This window comes from Macaca thibetana, chromosome 14, assembly GCF_024542745.1.
Source record: "Macaca thibetana thibetana isolate TM-01 chromosome 14, ASM2454274v1, whole genome shotgun sequence".
Lineage (NCBI taxonomy): Eukaryota > Metazoa > Chordata > Mammalia > Primates > Cercopithecidae > Macaca > Macaca thibetana.
In genome coordinates, this window is record NC_065591.1 from 31,995,089 (window position 1) to 32,017,792 (window position 22,704).

At 44.0% G+C, this 22,704-nt stretch overlaps 2 protein-coding genes and 1 pseudogene across 5 annotated transcripts in view; 1 reads left to right on the forward strand and 2 right to left on the reverse strand.

The window, feature by feature from the left end:
• The window catches only part of HIPK3 (homeodomain interacting protein kinase 3), a 101,772-nt gene extending 98,261 nt beyond the window's left edge, over positions 1 to 3,511 (reverse strand). For 2 of the 4 annotated variants that reach the window (XM_050758762.1, XM_050758759.1), the window contains exon 1: positions 2,857 to 3,511. The gene's annotated coding sequence lies outside the window, so the exon portion shown is untranslated. Of the gene's footprint in view, positions 1 to 2,056; positions 2,478 to 2,856 lie in introns of those variants that run through there. The other 2 variants (XM_050758760.1, XM_050758763.1) reach the window with 2 other exon arrangements.
• The window catches only part of CSTF3 (cleavage stimulation factor subunit 3), a 710,177-nt gene that overhangs the window by 539,663 nt on the left and 147,810 nt on the right, over positions 1 to 22,704 (forward strand). The window lies entirely within an intron of this gene.
• LOC126936237 (40S ribosomal protein S24-like) lies at positions 21,840 to 22,240 on the reverse strand (annotated as a pseudogene).

Here is a 22,704-nt window from a genome sequence, read left to right on the forward strand (position 1 = left end):
TTGAAGCATTTTTAAATATGGAGAATTTCCACAGAATATCTTTGAATCTAAATATTACCATGACATCTTTTCATCTCCAAACTTAAATGTGAGGTTGCAATGGGAACTACATTTTTATGCCTTTGAATTAACCACCAATAGTGCAATTCTAATTTACCTCAACATCATACTTGGTAAACTGTTGCTACGAAAGTAACACTTAATAAGTTAACTCCCTTACCTGGTAAAATAAAGTTAACTTCAAAAGTTACCAAGATAAGTCATACTAACCTTCAAATAAAAAATAACATGCAAACAAGCATTCCATGAAATAGATGTGAATCAGGTCTGAAAAATAATATTGTAGCATTCTGAAATTTACATTTTCCCTTTCCTCCTTTCCATATGCTTTCGGGTTCATGCATCAAATATTAAAAACAAAAGCTCAATCAAAAAATTAATTTGATAGCTGCTGCTTTTTTAAGTTGCAGGGGTGCAGGGAGGCTCTCCATATCTTGCATTAAACATAAAAACCTATGTGCCCATGCCACACTTGCAACAACAACCTACCTCTGTAATTTACACCCTATTTTATGGTATCCAAAAAGTTAAGAGTATGATCTACAGCTTCTTTTCAAGCATATTTACAAGAAGAAGTATCTCATATAAACCATCCATTTTAATGTGACTCTAAAACCCCATGCCCAAAAGCCAATGACACTGGTTTATGAGCAAGGTAATGACTAGTTCAATGGAAAATATATTTTGACAATAAACTAAGTAAGGCTGGCTTACCATGTTATGATCTGCTTGCCTAATATGTATGTTCAGCTACTGTAGTCAGCAAGGCCCAAATATAAAGTTGAAACATTTAATGGCCAGTTCTGTTCTAGATTTCAAACTCATCTTACTTTTTTACAACAGTTTTAATCTAAGGTTCTCCACAAATACTTTTTTCTTAGAAAAGAGATCCCCTTGGGTGGGGGGGAGACTTTAAGGAACAAATTTTTCCAAAAAAACGACAAGCCCAAACATCACAAATATTTCAACACATCTCTGCCTTAACACAAATTTTAAATACGTAAATTTCAAAAAAGAAAAACCTCAAACAGGTTAAGCATTATATTTCATAAATAAGAGTCCTCTGCACTTTATGAATGCAGCCATAAATACACCAAGAAATATTTCATTGACTTAAAACTAAATAACTGTATCTGGCTGGTAAAACTGCAATTACTGATAAGTGTCACGAAAGCATAAGATAATCAATAAAACTATGAAAACTTTTTTAAAAAAAGGTCAGTCATATTTTGTTTACTTAAAATACTAAGCTTAATCATGACCTATCTAAACCTTATCATTGCTCATTGTATAAAATTAGCACTGCACTTGCAAACATAAGCAGAATCTAGACTTATCAAACATATGGTGAGACTTCACCAGCTTCTGAAAAATTAAATAAGAATATAGGATTAAAATGTCTTAGTTGGGTAAACAGTAACCACCGTTACGGCTCAAGACTTTTCATCAAAAAATCTTATCAGAAAGGAAACCTCTTTAAAAATTTTAAAGAGCCCAGCAACCAAAACTTTGAAATTAACTGAAATGGTTTGAATATAAGTACTCCCACTTCAGAAGCTACAGCTAAAAGCAAATACCTAAAACAGCAAAAAGGGAAAAAGCGTCAGCAGATCTTCAAACTACTAGAAAGTACGCAAAAGCACACGCGCAGACTGGTTTGCCAGCTAACTTTTCCGGCCCTGTACCAGACAGACATCAAAACAAAGTTGACAATAGAACCAACTATGAGCTTTCCCTCTAAACTGGACGATAAACTGAAATTTTTTGCTGTTGCTAATAGAAGCCCCTTATTATAATTAGAAGCAGCCAACTGACAGGTGGAAAAACAAATTCCCTAACAGAGCAGTAAGAGGTTGTGAAAACACGGTTCAAAGGCCTGAACGTGTTACGACTACTCTGTAACAAGTCCAGGGTAATTTACGCATACACTCTTCAGCGCAATTCCTCAAGCAGAGATGAGACTGGGGAACAACAGGATTCCCCAAGAGCCACATACCATTTTACAACAGCCGTCTCCCTCCCGACAGAGAAACAGACATTCTCCTCCAAAGTCTTTCTGCCAGTTCTCCTAGTGCGGCGAAGGGAAGCGAGCGGCCGCCACCGTAACGAGAGAAGCCGGCAACAGCCCCGCCGCGCGGCCGCCACGCCTTCCTCCCGCCGCCGCTGGGGACGCGGAGCCGCGGATCACATTTCTCCACCCCAACAATCACACGCACGCACGTCCCCAGAGTTGACACCCTGCAAACCCGCCGCTCCGCGACGCTGGGGACGGGGCCACAAAGCCGGGGACGGGGCCATCGGCTGGGGTGCTCAAGCTGCGTGCGTGCGCGTGTTTGCGTTTGTTCCCCTTAATGAAAGGAAAGAGATCTCCGTCGTTACGGCCTTGGGCTGCCGAGGGGGAAGAGGCTCCCCGTGGGACTAAACAAAACTTCGGTTGCTGGGAAGAGCCGTTGCGCAACCTTGGCAGGGGGAGGGGGAGGCCCAGGCCCCCGAGCCCCGGCCAGGCGCGGCTTCCCGGAGGCTGCGGCCCCCGCGTCCGGCGGCCCAGGGCCTGGCGTGGCGCCGGCTTCGAGGGAGCAGCCCATACCGGGCCACACCGCGGGGGCTAGGGCGGAAACTGGGAGCACGAGAGCACTGGGGATGCGGATGGGGCACGGGACGCGCAACGAGTGCAGGCCGCTCCGGAGGGGTCAGGCCAGACCCGGGTCAGGCTTGGGGTTCGCTGGCCGTGGAGCCCGCGGACGGAGCCGATCCCCACACCCCGGGGTGGCGGCGCCCCTCGCTCGACTCCCTTACCTTCCTAGAGGCCTGCGCTCTCTCCTCTTCGGGCGGCCGCAGCCCTGAGCATGTCCGGGGTGGGGCGCAGAGCCGTGCCGGGGACTGGGAGCCAGGCGCTTCAGCAGGCGGCACCACCCAGCCCGGGCTCAGCCCCTCTCCGCGGCCGCTGCCATCTTGTCCTGGCGGCTGAGAGGAAACGGCGAAACACCCTCCCGCGACCGCTGCCGCTGCTGCTGCTACTGCTGCTGCTGCTGCTCTGGCTGCTAAGCGCCGGGCCTGTCTCCCTCATCTTCCTTCCCGGGGATTTGGGGTGGGGACGGCTTAGCTAGGGCGAGGGGTAGTGGGAGGCCGGTTGGCCTCCGGCTGCTGGGGCCTACGGGCGACGCAGGGTGCGGGGCCCACGGCGGTTGGGGCCCATTCCTGACGCCCCGGCCGGGAGCGGAGAAGGAAGACAGGCGGGAGTGGCGGCGACGACGGGGCCCACGGCTTGATCTCCTCAGGTCGCCGAGATGCCGGCAGTCGTCACTGAGGCAGCTGCTACCAGCCGCCCCAGCCTCGGGCCCCTCCTCCGCGCCCGCCGGCCTCGGCCACCGCCTCCGCAGCGCCACCGCCCGCCCGGCAGCGCTGCACGCCCAGCCCGGGCGGCTCCGCTCCGCTCTGACCGCGGCTCCTCCGTGAAGCCCCTCCCCGGGGTCCGCCCGCCAGTCCGCAGCCGCGCCCTTGTCTCCCGGAGTCCGCCTGGCAGCCCGTGCGGCCCCGACCCGGAGTCCCACAAGCCAAGCCTCCCGCGAAAGAAGCATCCATCAGTCCCGCGCTGTTATTCTGAACCTCACTCCATGCCCCCTCCGCCAGAAATACACATTTTTAAAAATATCCCAATACCCGAAGAAAGGATTAAGATGCGGAAGCAGGATTTTACAGGCCTTTCGAGATCCCGGAACCGTAATTAAGGATCTGTTTCTCGGCATTTAGTCGTTAAGGGTCCAAAAATACGGAAAGGGGAAATGCTCAGTCAAATGAACTACCTCAATCTAAAATAGATTCTGCCCGCTCTCCTATCCCAAAGAGTGAAGAGAATTGTAACGCCAGGTTAAAGGATGGGGGAAAGGTTCTCTTGGAAATTTTTCAAGAGCACCTCTACTGTCCAAAACCCCGTAATTGTGAAGTTCGCCCACCTCCACATTGGTGATTCTCCATTAAATTAGTCAGTTTAACCCCCAAAGATCAGTTTCCTTCCTCTTGGAGATTAGGAAATCAACAGAATGGCCTGTTTCAACTCACATAATCGTGGAACCATAGAATTTTAGGAATGAAAGAACCTTTGCGATCCTTGGTCCCAACTCTTACACTCAGGAGTTCCAAGAAGTTTAGGTGACATAACCAAGGTTATACAGTAAAGCCCGTGTCTCCCACCCGCTCTTTCCTCCTTACTTTTCCCTAGGAAACAAATGGCTTTCTAATACCTCACATTCAGAGTTGATTTTCTTTAATACCGGTTGCGTCAGGTTCCCTTTGTTCTGAATCAATGTCTAACCTTTTGGGAAACAAACACCTTTCTCTCTGGAATGGAAGTGTCCTTTTTTTTGTTTCCTTCATAATCTTAACTAGGAAGATTGAATTTACCACAGATGTATTTATTCCCAGACATTTCCTTTTTTTTTTTTTTTTTTTTTTTTTTTTTTTTTTTTGAGACGGAGTCTCGCTCTGTCACCCAGGCTGGAGTGCTGTGGCCGGATCTCAGCTCACTGCAAGCTCCGCCTCCCGGGTTCCCGCCATTCTCCTGCCTCAGCCTCCCGAGTAGCCGGGACTACAGGCGCCCGCCACCTCGCCCGGCTAGTTTTTTTTTTTGTATTTTTTAGTAGAGACGGGGTTTCACCGTGTTAGCCAGGATGGTCTCGATCTCCTGACCTCGTGATCCGCCCGTCTCGGCCTCCCAAAGTGCTGGGATTACAGGCTTGAGCCACCGCGCCCGGCTATTCCCAGACATTTTCTATTGCAGTAACTGGGGCAGGGCAAAGGGAGTGGCAAATTGCTGCATATATAATAATACACATTTAATCCCTGCTGCTCTTCAAACCGGAAGATGAGTATTTTGGAGAATGCCTTTAAGAGACAAAGGAGGCCGGGCGCGGTGGCTCACACTTGTAATCCCAGCACTTTGGGAGGCTGAGGCGGGTGAATCACCTGTGGTCGGTCAGGAGTTCAAGACCAGCCTGGCCAACATAGTGAAACCTGGTCTCTACTAAAAATGCAAAAATTAGCTGGGCGTGGTGGCGGGCGCCTGTAATCCCAGCTACTCGGGAGGCTGAGGTAAGAGAATCCCTTGAATCGCTTGAGCCACTGCACTCCAACCTGGGCGACAGAGACTCTGTCTCAAAAAATAAAATAAAAGAGACCTGAGACCACTGGAAATAACACTTTCGAATGACAGTTGTTTTCAAGTTATGGAGGATAACCAGCTGAAAAGTCTTCCAATATAGAAGAACAAAACAATGGCTGCCTTTCAGAGAGCAGCCTATGAACCATTCCTTTTCACTTAGTATTTCGTTACTTTTTATTTTTCTTAAGAACAATAGTCAAAAAAACCAAATAGGATAAAATCATTACTCAAAGGAGAAAGTTACAATAATAGATAAATCTTTCAGGAGGAACAGGGAAACTCTTCCACTAGAATTTCAAATTTCAGAATTTTTGCAGACATTTAAGGAAGCCATCTCTAATGGAGGGCTTTCATTCCCTGTATTTGCTACATCTATGAAGAGGTGGAAATGAGGGACAAGGATTTATTTTCCTTTCTATCGCCTGTACGTTGCTACTCACTTCACTATACATTCCAGGAGGGAATTCACTCTTTTTTTTTTTTTTTTTTTTTTTGAGATGGAGTCTCACTCTGTTGCCAGGCTGGATCGCAGTGGCACAATCTCGGCTCACTGCAACCTTTCTGGGTTCAAGCGATTCCCCTGCCTCAGCCTCCCGAATAGCTGGGACAGCAGGCACATGCCATCACACCCAGCTAATTTTTGTACTTTTAGCAGAGACAGGGTTTCACCATGTTGACCAGGATGGTCTCGATCCCTTGACCTCGTGATCGATCCGCCTCGGCCTCCCAAAGTGCTGGGATTACAGGCGTGAGCCACTGTGCCCGGTCTCATCTTTTTTTTTAACCATTACATCGCAAGTGCCCAATACAGTGCCTGACTTGTAGTAAGACATTAGTAAATGTTGCAAAATAAGTAAATGATTAATTCCAGCCCCCCTTCACTTTATACCTATTGTCTCCTAACCTAATTTCTTTACCTCTAATTTCTTCCCCCTCACATCTTTCTCTTTTTGAGACAGAGTCTCGCTCTGTCACCCAGGCTGGAGTGCAGTGGCACGATATCAGCTCAGTGCAACCTCCGCCTCCCAGGATCAGGTGATTCTCTTGCCTCAGCCTCCCAAGTAGCCTGTGCCACCACGCCCAGCCAATTTTTTTGTATTTTTGGTAGAGGTGGGGTTTCACCATGTTAGCCAGGATGGTCTCGATCTCCTGACCCGACAGAATCTAACTTTGTTGCCCAGGCTGGAGTACAGTGGTGTGATCTCTACTCACCGCAGCTTCAACTCCCTGGGCTCAAGGAATCCATCCACCTCAGCATCCCACCTAGCTGGGACTACAGGCACATACCACCACAACCAGCTAATTTTTTTTTTTTTATTTTTAGTGTAGAGATGTGGTTTCATTATGTTGGCCAGGCTGGTCTGGAACTCCTGGCCTCAAGTGATCCGCCCACATCAGCCTCCCAAAAGTGCTGAGATTACAGGTGTGAGCCACCGCGCCAGGCCCTCAAATCTATTCTGAATACAAACATCCAGATAATTTCTCAAAGCCCCTGATGTAGCTATTTTATAAAGTTTGAGGGTTGTTTTTTGGTTTTTTTAGGGAAAATTTGTCATAGTGCTAAGATCTCTCAAAAATGCCAGCTAGGGGGAGGGCATGGTAGCTCACACCTGTAATCCCAGAACTTTGGGAAGCTGAGGTCGGGGGATCGCTTGAGCCCAGGAGTTCCAGGCTGCAGTAAGCTGTGATTTTGCGACCGCACTCCAGCCTGGGTGACAGAGCAAGATCTTGCCTCTAAAAACTAAACAAGAAGATACTAAAAAAAAACCTTAATCTTTTCATTCAAAAAAATTGCTTAAGGTCCAGGCCTGGTGGCTCACACCTGTAATTATATCACTGAGCAAGACCTAGCCTCTTAAAAAAACCCTGTCTCTCTCCAAAAAAATACAAAAACTAGCCTGGCCTGGTGGTGCACGCCTATAGTCCCAGCTACTCGGGAGGCTGAGGTGGGCCCTGAGGCTGCAGTGAGCTGTGATCACACCACTGCACTCCAGCCTGGGTGACAGAGTAAGACCCTGTCTATAAATAAATAAATAAATAAATAAATAAATAAATAAATAAATAAAATCCTTCACACAACTCGCTCACAAGGAACTCAATCAACTTTTTGTCTCCCTACTCCAATCACTCTCTAGAGCTTCATAGGTGCCAGGATCACCTTCTGCCTGAAACATTCCTCAAGTATAGCCATCCAGCTTTCTTTCCTGTCCTTACTTAAATATTGCCTTCATGGCGAAGCCTCCTCTTCAGTGATTTACACTCCCTGTCTTTATCTTTCTCCTTAGGGCTTGCCATCATCTTAGATACTATGGTATATATTTTCTGTTACCTTGTCCCTCAAGGTAAGCTTTCAGAGGGCAAGAATTTTTGTCTGTTTTCTTGATGCTTTGATCCCCAGAGCCTAGAACAGGGCCTGGCATGTAAAGGGAACTCAAATATTTGTAAAGTGAAAAAATAAATTTTCTGTGGAATCAGTAAAAAGCCCTTCATAAACTCACACTGCGAGAAGTCACAATTGTTTGAGATGACCCAGCCATGAAATCCAAGCCCTTTCCCTCAGCTATTCCTCCCACCTCTGCCTCCAAAAATGACTCTGCCCAGCCCAGGCGTGGTGGCTCATGCCTGTAATCACAGCACTTTGGAAGGCCAAGGCGAGTGGACCACCTGAGATCAGGAGTTCGAGACCAGCCCACCCATCTCTACTAAAAATACAAAAATTAGCTGGTTGTGGTGGCACACACCTGTAATCCCAGCTACTTGGGAGGCTGAGGCATGAGAATAGCATGAACCTAGCCGGTAGAGGTTGCAGTGAGCTGAGATCACACCACTGCACTCCAGCCTGAGCGACAGAATGAAACTCTGCCTAAAAAAAATTAAAAATAAAAATAAATTACTCTTCCCAAAGGAGGCCAGTCCTCCTCACACTCACCTTGTGTTCTTCACTGCCATTGCTCCTCGTTAAACCACATATAGGTGTTCCTATGAAGAAATGGCCCTCCGCAGGCTCCGCAAATGATGCCGATGCTTCTGTCCAAAGCCATGCAGTTTCAAGAAAAAGCTGGGAACTTTTTCAGAGCCTGAGTCGCCAACCCACACTCCCCTTCCTCAGGGAAGTTGGTTGTTGTTTTGTTTTTGTTTTTGTTCTCCAGTCCTTGGGTATCCTTTCTTACCATTAGACCTTGGGAGAATAGGAGGTACCCTGTCAACCAAAAAGAGCCCCCTAGTTACTAGTATCAAGGAGGAGATGTTCGCCAAGAGGACTTCTGTCTCCTCCCTCCCAGGAGATCCTGGCTTGCTTGCTTTCTCTCTCTTTTGCTCTCCTTTTTTTTTTTTTTTTTTTTTTTTTTGCTCTTGTTGCTCAGGCTGGAATGCAATAGCTCAGTCTTGGCTCACCGAAACCTCCACCCACCAGGTTCAAGCAGTTCTCCTGCCTCAGCCTCCCGAGTAGCTGGGATTACAGGTGTGTGCTAACGCACCTGGTTAATTTGTGCATTTTTAGTAGAGATAGGTTTCACAATGTTGGTCAGGAACTCCTGACCTCAGGTGATCCACCCACCCCCAGCCTCCCAAAGTGCTGGGATTACAGGCGTGAGCCACCACACCCAGCTATCCTAGCTTTGTTATACAAATAATCCGTCTTCTTCCCGGAGATCAGCTTTGTATACCTGAGCCTCAGGAAGGGGCAACTGGAATGGAAAAAAAAAAAAAAAGAATCCATTCAGGAGTGTGCCACTCCTACCACTTTGCATAACCAAAAAGCCCACTCACGTAACTCTTTGCAGCCCAAAGATTTGCTTCTCCTTCTTAAAAAAAAAAAAAAAAGAAGAAACTGTTTTTACTAAATTGTACGATAACACATATTTTTGGAACTCCGCAATCTCATCTTCCTCTGAGAGTTAGGTACTACAGTCAGCGCAAGGCAAAAATCTCACATAGTAAAATTCATCCTTGAAAATTACCTAAATTACCCATAAAGCATAATATACGTTGTTTTGTATATACAACCTGGACACAATATGTCTATATTAATGATATGTTACTTATAGTTAGTCATAAATTAAATTTTCACTTTTCATCTCTTGGAGCCCTTCAGAAATTTTATGAAGATTGTAATAACTGGTTAGCTTTTTCAGTTTCTTTTTTTTTTTTTTTTTTTGGCAGGATCTTGCTCCATCGCCCAGGCAAGAGTGCAGTGGCACAATCATAGCTCACTGCAGCCTCGACTTTCCAGGCTCAAGTGATTCTTCTGCCTCAGCCTCCCGAACAGCTGGGACTACAGGCATGTGCCACCACACCTGACAAATTTTTGTATATTTTGTAGAGACGGGGTTTCTCCATGTTGCCCAGGCTGATCATCTTCTTTATATACAGTGTAGTAATCACCCTCTTTGTCCAAGTTTTGCTAGAGCCCTCAATAAATCATTCAATTTCTTCCTCCAGGAAAATGAATACGCTAGCATGCCACCCCATCTGACACCCAAACAATCTCTCTGTGATTGGGGAATAATTAAAGTCCTTGGCACATTATTTCCATAGGTTTTGCCAAAATGCACCTTTCAGGATTGATTGAATCATTGGCCACGTACTTCAACAACTTGAGTGGAAAGTCCTGCCAGCGCTCACACCATTTACACTGTTCTTTCTCTCCAGAGCTGCTACATTTAGTTCTCAGAAGTCAAATGCACTTATGATGCAATATAACGAACTAGCGTTGGTTTTATATTTTTAAAAATGTTTAAACTAAGGTAATGCAAAACAAAGCAAGTAAGCCTTCAGTCTTGTTTTCATCTCAACATTTCCCTGCTCACAAACCTTAGGACTCTTGTTTTACCTACTGAAAATGTCCCTGTGTTTTAGTTTGGCTGTTGAGGCATATTACAGTGGGATCCCATAAATTTAACGTTTTAACCATTTTTCCTATACTCCATATCATCCCACCAAAGTGTTCTTTTCCCTTTCCCCAACTCTAACCCTTATTTCTCCATGCCCAGTAGCCATTCTTCAAAGTTAAATGTTTACCCTTCCAAAAAGCTTTGATTGAACATCCAATTCTTTTGTGTGTGTGTGTGTGTGTGTGTGTGTGTGTGTGTGTGTATGTGTGTGTCAGCACATTACTCTTGTCGTCCAGGCTGGAGTGCAGTGGCACCATCTCTGCTCACTGCAACCTCCAGCTCCCGGGTTCAAGTGATTCTCCTGCCTCTGCCTCCCGAGTAGCTGGGATTACAGGCACGAGCCACCACACCCAACTAATTTTTTTATTTTTTAGTAGAGATGAGGTTTCACCATGTTAGCCAGGCTGGTCTTGAACTCCTGACCTCAGGTGATCTACCCACCTCGGCCTCCCAGAGTGCTGGAATTACAGGAGTGAGCCACCACATCCTGCCTGAACATCCAATTCTTAAGTGATATTCATTCACCTCACAAATATTGTTTAGTTCCTGCTGTATACCAGGCACTGTTCTAAATTATTTTATTAAATAACACAAAGATAACTATTGTGGCTCAACAGTAATTGAGCCACTGTGGCTCACCTATAATCCCAGCACTTTGGGAGGCTGAGACAGGAGGATCCCTTGAGGCCAGGAGTTTGAGACCAGCCTGGCCAACATGGCGATACCCTGTCCCTGCTAAAAATACAAAAATTAGCCAAGTGTGGTAATGCCAGCTACTTGGGAGGCTGAGGCAGGAGAATCGCTTGAACCCAGGAGGCAGAGGTTGCAGTGGGCTAAATTGGTGCCACTGCACTCCAGCCTGGGTGACAGAGTGAGACTCTGTCTCTAAATAAATAAATAAATGATACAGAGAGATTAACATTAATACAGAGAGCTTAAGAAACTTCTCCAGGCTGGACATGGTGGATCACACCTGTAATTCCATCACCTTGGGAGGCTGAGGCGGGAGGATCTCTTGATTCCAGGAGTTTTTGACCAGCCTAGGGAACATGGCAAAACCCAGTCTATGCAAAAAATACAAAAATTAGGCTGGGCTTGGTGGCTGATACCTGTCATCCCAGCACTTTGGGAGGCTGGGAAGATCACTTGAGGTCAGGAGTTCCAAACCAGCCTGGCCAACATGGTGAAACTCCAACTCTACTAAAAATACAAAAATTTTCTGGGCGTGGTGTGGTACACCTGTAATCCTAGCTACTTGGGAGGCTAAGGCATGAGAATCGCTTGAACCCGGGAGGTGGAGTTAGCAGTAAGTAGAGATCGCGCCACTGTACTCCAGTTTGGACAACAGAGCGAGAACCTGTCTCAGGAAAAAAAAAATAATAATAATAAGTAAGTAAATATATATATATATATATATATATATATATAAGATGGGCAAGGTGGCACATGCCTGTAGTCCCAGCTACTGGGGAGGCTGAGGCAGGAGGACAGCTTGAGCCCAGGAGACGGATGTTGCAATGAGCCAAATTTGCACCGTTGCACTCCAGCCTGGGTGATCAAGTGAGGCTTTGTCTCAAATAAATAAAAAAATGGTAACTATTACTATTCTCATTTTACCAGTGAGGGATTACAGAGACCCTGTCTAATTAAAAAAAAAAAAAAAAGAAGGAGAACCAGCTTGTCCAAGGTTACATAGTAAATGATGGAGCTGGATTCGTACCCAAGCTGTCTGGCCTTAAACCTCTATTTCAAAATACAGATTTCCACTAAATGAAGTCTTTAAAATGTTTCTGGAAAACAGGTAATCCTAAAGGAGATTTTAATTTCTCTTGCGAGGACTTAAAATTGAGATTTGTGTTCCTGACAGGTCTCAGCATCAAATCATGGCTATGACAAATATTAAACTATGAAAGGAAAGTAGAATTTTATGATCCTCTAAAACAGTACATGGAGAACAGTGGTTCAAGCTCATCTGGTTTCATCTTGTTTTATGGATGAAAGAACAGAGGTTCGGTTAAGTAAGAACAAAAACTCAGATTTCATTACTTGCCCAAGACCATACAGGTCCAGTCCTCTTGCCTCAGTCATTCCATTTATAAATGAGAAAGACTGTCTATAGTCCCAAAATAGGAACTCCCTGATTTATTATTTATTTATTTCCAAATTCCTTCTTCCCTCTCTTTATATTCCTTCTTCCCTTCAGTCCTTCCATATTAAACGTTGATTGCCTATTTTTAGGTAGTAAATCACCCATTCCTTGTTTCTGAGCTCATGTGCCATGGTGAAATGTATCAGGAAGTATGCAAGGACCTTACGAAAGTGGAGTGTGTTCAGTCATGCACATAACCATAACCAACTACAGCAAAAACCCTGCCTGCTAACACAGATTCCTCTGGGATAGTGAAATGTCAGGCACTTAGAAAGAAATTATTTGAGTGCTGTGGCGCTATCTCAGCTCACTGCAACCTCCGCCTCCTGGGTTGAAGTTCAATTCTCATACCACATCATAATCTATCCTGCATATGTGTTAGTCCGCTCTTCTAGAGGACACAGTGTAAGGAACTGTTCCTTCTACTGGGACAGAAGGGCGCCAGAGTGGATGAACGTTGAGGATAGCTGTGCCTTTAAAACTTTCAGAACAGGCTGGGCACCGTGGCTCAGGCCTGTAATCCCAGCACTTTGGGAGGTCAGAGTGGGAGAATCACTTGAGGTCAGGAGTTCAAGACCAGCCTGGCCAACATGGTGAAACACTGTCTCTCCTAGAAATACAAAAATCAGCCAGGTGTGGTGGCGGGCACCTGTAATCCCAGCTACTCAAGAGGAGGAGGCAGGAGAATCGCTTGAACCTGGGAGGGAGAGGCTGCAATGAACCGAGATTGGGACACCGCACTCCACCCTGGGCAACAGAGCAAGACTCTGTTTCAAAAATAAATAAATACATACATACATAAAATAAAACTTTCATAACAGACAATAGAAGTGGGTCTAAGAAAATTTGTGAGGCTCGGACTGGCCCTCTTTCTTCCTTGTTTTTCCTCAGGATACCCCTTATATTACATTTTGTCTACATACTTGGTTTTCTCCGTTATTTGTTCAAAGACTGTCTCTTCAAACTACTTCAGATTATGCTCTCATTATCAAAAGCACCCCATTGGTACACACCTCTTCCCACCAGGTATGCAGAGATCCTTCACATTGAAATTACTTCTTTCTTTGATCAAAATACTCATTCCCCAAGTAAATTCAAGTTTAATATTAGGAAAAGTATGCTTTTTTTTTTTTTTGAGACACTCTTGTCACCTGGGCTGGAGTGCAGTGACACTATCTCGGCTCACTGCAACCTCCGCCTCCCAGAATCAAGTGATTCTCCCATCTCAGGCTCTCGAGTAGCTGGGATTACAGGCACTTGCCACTATGCACAGCTAGTTTTTTGTATTTTTAATAGACACAGGGTTTCACCATGTTGTCCAGGCTGGTCTCAAACTCCTGACATCATGATTTGCCCTCCTCAGCCTCCCAAAGTGCTGAGATTACAGGTGTGAGCCACCACAGCCAGCCAGGAAAAGTATGCTATTTAAAACATACTTTTATTTTATGTTTTATAATATCCAGAGTAAACCATAGCCCAAACAAAGCCTTTGTTGGAATAAGAAAAAGGCATTGACTCTACTTCCATCTGTCAGAAAATTATCTTTTTTTTTTTTTTTTTAAATATATACCAGTTTTTTCCTATGGCCGAGACTAGAGTGCAATGGTGTGATCACAGCTCACTGAAGTCTCGAACTCCCAGGGTCAAGTGATTCTCCCACCTCAGCCTCCTGAATGGCTGGGACTGTAGGCATGTGCTACCACATCCAGCCAATTTTTTAATTTTTTGTAGAGGCAGAGTCTGTCTATGTGGCCCAGGCTGATCTTGAATTCCTGTTGTCAAGTGATCCTCTAGCCTCTGCCTCCCAAAATACTGGGATTATAAGTATGAGCCACTGCACCTGACCCAGAAAATTTTTTTAATATACCAATTTTGTTAAGGCAACACGTTGTTGCCATCTGTTAGAAAAACATCATAATAAACACACACATCTGTGATATCTGCAGTGTAAAGCATGCCTGTCCTCATGTAGCAGCTGTGCTGATACAGTCTTCCTTTCTTGTCTTTTGACAAGAGGAGAATCCTCAGTTAACTGTGCAACTTGGGGCATATTTCATAGCCTCCAAAGTCTTTTTCCTCATCTTTGAATTTGATGTAATTATGTCTACCTTGCATGAAGCTGAGAATTAAATGAGATGGTCAGCTGGGTGCAGTGGCTCATGCCTGTAATCCCAGCACTTTGGGAGTCTGAGGTGGGTAGATCACTGGAGGTCAGGAGTTTGAGGCCAGCCTGGCCAACATGGAGTAACCCCATCTCTACTAAAAATACAAAAATTAGCTGGGCATGGTGGCAGACACCTGTATTTACAGCTACTCGGGAGCCTGAGACAGGAGAATCGCTTGAACCCAGGAGGCAGAGGTTACAGCGAGCCGAGATTGCGCCACTGCACTCCAGCCTGTGTGACAGAGTGAGACTCTGTCTCAAAAAAAAAAAAAAAGAAGTGGACCCTAATTTTCTTCGTTTTGTGGGCTGAACTTAGTTACTTGTTCTTAACAAACAAAATAAAATGGAAATGATGGTGTGCAACTTCAGGCACTAGGTCACAAAAAGTTATTATGGCTTTCACCTTGATACTTCTGCAATTGCTATGTTGCAAGCCTGTGGAGAAACTCATTTGGCAAGGAACTGAAGCCTTTGGTCAGTAGCCACATGAAAGAGCTTGGAAGCAGATCCTGCAGCCTCAGTCACACCTTCAGATGAACGCAACCCTGGCCAACATTGAGTGCAACCTCCTTAAAGACCCTGAGCCACACAAACCCAGCTTAGCCTCTCCTGACGTCCTCATCCACAGAAACTATGAGACAGATGGTTGCTGTTTTAAGCTACTCAGTTTTGGGGGTAATGTGTTCCACAGTAAGTGATAACTAATAAAATCACCCTGTATGTACTAGACAATGTTCCAGGCACTGAGGATGTAATGATGAACAGTACAGACACAATCCATGCGCTCATGTGGCACTTACATTCTAATAGGGATGACAGAATATAAACAAGTAAAGGAAGAAATAAAGCGAGGTAGCAATACATACTCTAAGAAATACAAAGCCAGCCCAGGCACAGTGGCTCACACCTGCAATCCCAGTGCTTTGGGAGGCCAAAACAGGCGGATCACTTGAGGTCAGAAGGTTGACACCAGCCTGGCCAATGTGGTGAAACCCTCTCTCTACTAAAATACAAAAATTAGCCAGCAGTGGTCGTGCACACCTATAATCCCAGCTACTCGGGAGGCTGAGGCAGGAGAAACGCTTGAACCTGGGAGGTGGACGCTGCAGTGAGCCAAGATCACGCCACTGCACTCCAGCCTGGGCAACAGAGTGAGACTCACTCTCAAGAAGAAAAAAAAAGAAAGAAATACAAAGCCAGATGGAGATATAGAGAGTTCCTAGGGATTGAAGAAGAGACGTGGTGGTGAAGCATTTTTAGATAGGATGTAGCTTTAAGTAGAGACCTGAATGATATGAAGGAAGAATTATACCATTATGTGATGGAATAGTTTTGGTTTTTGTGGTGGTCATTGTTTTTTCAGGCAGATGAAATAAACAATGTAAAGACTCAAAGGCAGAAAAAAACTTGACATATTCTAGGAGCAGTCAGAAAGCCAGTGTGACTTGGGAGGAGGAACCAGAAAGAGTGGTATGCAATAGGGTCTGTGAGTAGCAAGACAGACCATATCCCTTCCCTTTCTGAACCCAGCCAAAGCCAACCACTGAAAAGGGAGTAACACCCATGTTCTTTACTGTGAGCCACAAAGCCTCTCTCTCTGCCTCATCCCCTACCATGCTACCCACCTCGGTTATTGCATTCTGGGCGCACGGGCCTTTGGTTAGCATTTATCACGTCCAAAAATACCTTGTTAATTTTCTTACATACTTGTTTATTTTGTGTTTTCTTTTTTTCTTTTCTTTTTTTTTTTTTTGAGACAGAGTCTCACTCTGTCGCCCAGGCTGGCGTGCAGTGGCGCGATCTCGGCTCACCGCAAGCTCCGCCTCCCGGGTTCACGCCATTCTCCTGCCTCAGCCTCCCGAGTATCTGGGACTACAGGCGCCTGCCACCATGCCCGGCTAGTTTTTTTGTATTTTTAGTAGAGATGGAGTTTCACCGTGTTAGCCAGGATGGTCTCGATCTGCTGACCTCATGATCCACCAGCCTCGGCCTCCCTAAGTGCTGGGATTACAGGCGTGAGCCACTGCGCCTGGCCTGTTTTCTTTTTTTTATTTTAAATTTTTTTATTTTTGTGGGTACACAGTAGGTGTATATATTTATGGAGTATATATGTTATTTCGATACAGGCATGTAATGTGTTAATAGTCACATTGGGATAAATAGAGTATACATTACCCCAAGCATCTATCATTTATTTATGTTACAAACATTTCAATTATATTCCTTATTTTTTAATGTACAATAAATTGTTGTTCAGTATAGTCACCCTATTGTGTTGTTAAATACCAGATCTTATTCATGCTAATATATTTTCTTTTTTAAAAAATCTAACTACATTTTCATACCCATTAACATTCCCCTGCACCCTGCCCCCACTCCCCTTCCCAGCCTCTGATAACCATCATTCTACTATTTCCATGAGTTCAGTTGTTTCCATTTTCAGCTCCCACAAATGAATGAGAACATGTGAAGTTTGTCTTTCTGTACCTAGCATATTTCACTTAACATAATATCCTCCAGTTCTATCCATGTTATTTCAAGTGACAGGATCTCATTCTTTTTTATGGCTGTATAGTACGCCATTGTGTATATGTGTCACATTTCCTTTATTCATTCATCTGTTAATGGATGCTTAGGTTAATTTTAAATCTTGACTATTGCAAATAGTGCTGCAAGAAACATGGGAGTGCAGGTATCTCTTCAATATACTGATTTTCTTTCTTTTGGGGATATACCTAGCAGTGGGATTGTCAGATCATATGGTAGTTCTATTTCTATTTTTTGAGAACCTCCATATTTTTCTCCATAGTGGCTGTACTAACTTCATGCTTGTTTATTTTGTCTCTTCCTATTACAGTGTAAGCTCCACCAGAGCAGCAGACTCTCATAAAGCCTTGTGGGATGAATGAAAGGAGTGTCATCCCTTAAGACATTGGCAACAAAATCATCGCCTGACATATTATACTACAAGTGCCTGCAGTAACCTATGCATAGAGGGGCAAATGAACTCCCACAGGAAGGTGAACAATCCCTGAGCCAGAGATAATTGGAACTCTGGCAGTTTGAGTGGACACTCAGTCACACACTCACACACTCACTCACAGGGTTATGCAATTCCAAAAATTATGTGTTTGGCTCCAGGCAGATACATTTTTCTCCTCTAAGTCCAAAATAATGATAGAAATGCATACATCTAACAGCCTACGATGGCAGAATTATTTTTCTTAAAAGGATGTGTAATTTATCATACTATCAAATACCAGAATAAGATACTTAATATTATGAGAAGCTTTCAGAGCAAAATGCAAATCCTGTCATTTACTTCCTATGTGACTTAGGCAAGCTACTTAACCTCTCTAAACTTCAGTCTCTTCATCTGTAACTAAGGAGATTCTAATACCCACTTACAATGGCATCGTTGTAAAAATTCAATTAGATTCCAGAAAGTTCTCAGACAAACAAAAATAAAAACGCTGAGTGTCAAATGATCACAGGAGCCAAATGAAAGAGCTCCCAATGGCTAACCCTGGAACATTTTAAACAACAAAATAAATGAAATAGCATTGGACTATATAACTCAAAGTGAAAAATAAATATCCATAATTCTATGGTGATATAAATAATAATTAAATAAGTAAATGTATGGGGAAGAAGAGACAAATCTCCCATGCAGAAGGACTTTAAATAATTTATGTAGATACTCAGCTCTCAAAGAGAGAGACCATAACCCTTCAGTCTTTAAGTGTGGGCTACGCATAGTGACTTCCTTCCAAAGCGTACAGTATCAAAACAAGGGTTGAGGGAAGAGTAACTTTATGGTGAAGAGACCTAACAAATGCTACTTTAGCCTGGTGATCAAGTTCAACATCAACAGTGATGAATCATGTTGACACTATGTAATATGACAAAAGTGGTACTTTACCTCTGTTTTTCCTCCCTAAAACCTGTAACACCAGTCTAATCATGAGAAAAATATCCAGTTAATTTCTGTGTGTGTGTGTGTGTGTGTGTGCGCGCGTGTGTGTTGAGACAACCGAGTCTCGCTCTGCGCGTGTGTGTTGAGACAACTGAGTCTCGCTCTGCCGAGATCATGCCATTGCACTACATGCCATTGCACTACATGCACTACATCATGCCATTGCACTACATCATGCCATTGCACTACATGCCAGTGCACTACATGCACTACATCATGCCATTGCACTACAGCCTAGGCGACAGAGTGAGACTCTGTCTCAAAAAAATAAATAAATAAAAATAAAAATTAAAAATAATATAATGCAACCTAATGATTATTAGATACCTAATGTTCCAGGGATGGGATACTGAAACAGAGAAAGACATTAGATAAAAACAAAGAATATCTGAAAAAACTGTGAACTTTAGTTATTAATAATATATCAGTATTGGTTCATTAATTGTGGCAAAGGTACCATGCTAATCTAAGATGTAAATAATAGAGGAAATTATGGTTGTGGGGGTAGAGTCTATGAGAACTTTCAGTGCTATGCTCTCAATTCTTCTGTATATTTAAAACTATCCTAAAAAATTGAAGCCATCCAGATGCGGTGTCTAACACTTGTAATCCTAGCACTTTGGGAGGCCGAGGCAGGTGGATCACCTGAGGTCAGGAGTTCAAGACCAGTCTGGCCAATGTGGTGAAACCCTATCTCTACTAAAAATACCAAAAAAGTAGCTAAACGTGGTGGTGTGCACCTGTAATCCCAGCTACTTAGGAGGCTGAGGCAGGAGAATTGCTTGAACCTGGGAGGCAGAGGTTGCAGTGAGCCAAGATCACGCCACTGCACTCCAGCCTGGGCAACAAGCACGAAATTCTATCTTAAAAAAAAAAAAAAGTTTATTAAAAAAAATGCAATTAGAAACTGTAGGTAAAATAGACATAAAGTTTTTTTTTGTTTTTAAAGACGGATTGTTGCTTTATTGCCCAGGCTGGAGTGCAGTGGCACAATATCAGCTCACTGCAACTTCTGCCTCCCAGGTTCAAGCAATTCTCCTGCCTAAGCCTCCTGAGTAGCTGGGATTACAGGCACACACCACCACACCCAGCTAATTTCTGTATTTTTAATAGAGATAGGTTTTCACCATGTTGGCCAGGCTAGTCTCAAACTCCTGACCTAGTGATCCACCCACCTTGGCCTCCCAAAGTGCTGGGATTACAGGCGTGAGCCACTACACTTGGCCAGATGTAAAGTCTTTTTTTTTTGAGACAGAGTCTTGCTTGTTGCCCAGGCTGGAGTGCAGTGGCCCACTCACTGCAATTTCTGCCTCCCAGGTTCAAGCGATTCTTCTGCCTCATTCTCTTGAGTAGCTGGGATTACAGGTGCCCGCCACTGTGGCCGGCTAATTTTTGTATTTTTAGTAGAGACAGGGTTTCACCATCTTGGCCAGGCTGGTCTCAAACTCCTGACCTATTGATCCACCCACCTTGGCCTCCCAAAGTGCTGGGATTACAGGCGTGAGCCACCGCACCCAGCCCAGATGTAAAGTCTCAGCACAGTGTCTGTTATTTATCATGGATACTGTAATGTAGGTCATCTACTCTTAGAGATCATTTGTAGTAAAATTATTATTATTTTATGGGCCTTTAAGAAAGAAAAACTGCTGCCAATTAAACTATGACAAAATGCCTTAATACTGGTCCTGTGAGATGTATAAATCAGTCATGCCAGCCTCCCATTGCTTTGAAACAACTTCATCACTTATGACTGTCTTACTTTCTTCCATCTCATAAAGAATTTAGTCATTCCTTTGTAGAAAAAAATCATGAAATTAGTTACTCCCTGAATGACAAATATTTGCTTCACTAAATATCAAATGTATGTCCCACTGCTCTGTGTCTGTCCTTTCCTCATAAACAACAAATTTGTGTTTCAACAAAAAGTTGCAATACCACTTTTTTTTTTTTTTTTTTTTTTTTGAGATAGGGTTTCACTCTGTCACCCACACTGGAGTGCAGGAGCACAATCATAGCTCCTCACCGCAGTCTCAACCTCAAAGGCTCAAGGGATCCTACTGCCTCAGCCTCCTGAGCAGTTGGGACTACAGGTGTGTGATAATTTTGGTATTTTTGGTAGAGACCAGGATTTCGCCATGTTGCCTAGGCTGGTCTTGAACTCCTGGGCTCAAAGTGATCATGCCCACCTTGGCCACCCAAAGTGCTGGGATTACAGGCGTGAGCCACAGTGCCAAGTCACCATCTTCATCTGAACATTTTAAACAGCAATTAAACCCAACACCTGTAGTACTAACAATGCACATAACTGAATTAAAGTGACATAAATTTGAACAATTATGATCAAGTTTACCTGTGCAAGTCAAAGACAATTAGGTCACAAATGCTGCCTGGCAGAAAGTAATTTTAACCTGTCATGCATGATAAAATATAAGTGACATCCTAATTTCAGAAATGTTGGCACCGCAGTGGCTCATGCCTGTATCCCAGCACTTCGGGAGGCTGAGGCGGGTAGATCACCAGAGGTCAGGAGTTCAAGACCAGCCTGCCAACATGGTGAAACCCTGTCTCTACTAAAAATACGAAAATTAGCCAGGCATGGTGCCATGCACCTGTAATCCCAGCTACTTGGGAGGCTGAGGCAGGAGAATCACTGGAACCCAGGAGGCGGAGGTTGCAGTGGGCCAAGATCACACCATTGCACTTCAGCCTAGGCAATAAGAGAGAAACTCTGTCTCAAACAACAACAACAAAAACTACTAGGTGTGGTGGTGTGCACCTGTAGTCCCAGTTACTCAGGAGGCTGAAGTGGGAGGATCACTTGAGCTGGAGAGGTGGAGGTTGCAGTGAGCTGAGATCCGGCCACTGTACTCAAGCCTGGCTGACAGAAGGAGACCCTGTCTCAAAATAAATAAATAAAATAACTAAAAAGTAATTTCAGAAATGTTAAAATGTGGAAATGAAAAGTGTAACTGGCCAGGCACGGCGGCTCACGCCTGTACTCCCAGAACTTTGGGAGGCTGAGGCGGGCAGATCATTTGAGGTCAGGAGTTCGAGACCAGCCCGGCCAACACGGTGAAACCCTGTCTGTACTAGAAATACAAGAATTAGCCAGGTGTGGTGGCACACGCCTATAATCCCAGCTACTCGGGAGGCTGAGGCACGATAATGGCTTGAAACCGGGAGGCAAAGTTTGCAGTGAGCCAAGATTCCACCACTGCACTCCAGCCTGTGTTACAGAGTGAGACTCCATATCCAAAAAAAAAAAAGAAATGTGTACCTTAGAGGGTTTAGATAAGTGACTATGGTACAGCCATAAAATGGAATAATACATTGCAGCATTAAAATGAATAAGATGACCTTTTTTTTAAAAAAAGCTTTTAGTTTATTAATCTTCTCGTGAAAAATCCACAACAACCACAGATAACATCATTGCAGCACCTTTACTCCTTCGGCTTTTTGCCAGCACCAACGTTGGCTTTTGCTGTCCCCTGACTGTCTTCATTCTGTCCTTGTGTTCCTTTCGTTGGTTTCTTGAGGTCTTTTTCTTCTCATACAGGCCATGTCTTGCAAGTCGATGTTTGGGTTCATTTTTCTTTGCATAACCCAGGGAATCATAAATCATGCCAAAGCCAGTTGTCTTGCCACCACCAAAATGAGCTCTGAATCCAAATACAAAGATGTCATCTGGTATGGTCTTGTACATTTTGGCTTGTTTTCCCTGAATTTCTGTGTTAGGCACTGTTGCCTTCCCAGGGTGAAGGACATCAATGACCATTTGTTTCCTCTGAAGTAGTCAGCTGGACATGAACTTTCTAGTGCGGATAGTTACCATGTCACTCATGATGACAGTCTATCCGCAGAAAGCCAGGGAGAAAAAGAACAGATAGACCTATTTTTATTTACATAAAAAGATATCTGAGACATGTTTAAAAAGTAAGTCACATATGATCAATTTCTGTAAAATAAAGACTAATAAATATACTAATGTTAATATACGCACAAAAAGATATATGAATTTGTGAAAATAATATGTTTTGCTTACATAATCAGTAAAGAAAAAAGAATATAAGCAATCAGTAAATCTTTGAATAAATTTAATAATATTCACTGGTAAAATTTCTTCATTTTAAAAATGGTTTTAAGCAAAACAAGTTAACTGTACCAGGACCGGTTCTAGGTGTTTTCCGATGCATTCTCTTAGCTAACAATGATAACAAAGGCTGACTAACCACTTAACACAACGAGTGGTTAAGGGAAATTCCTGCATAGCATAAAATTTTGAGCTAGATCTCTAGGCCAAATTTA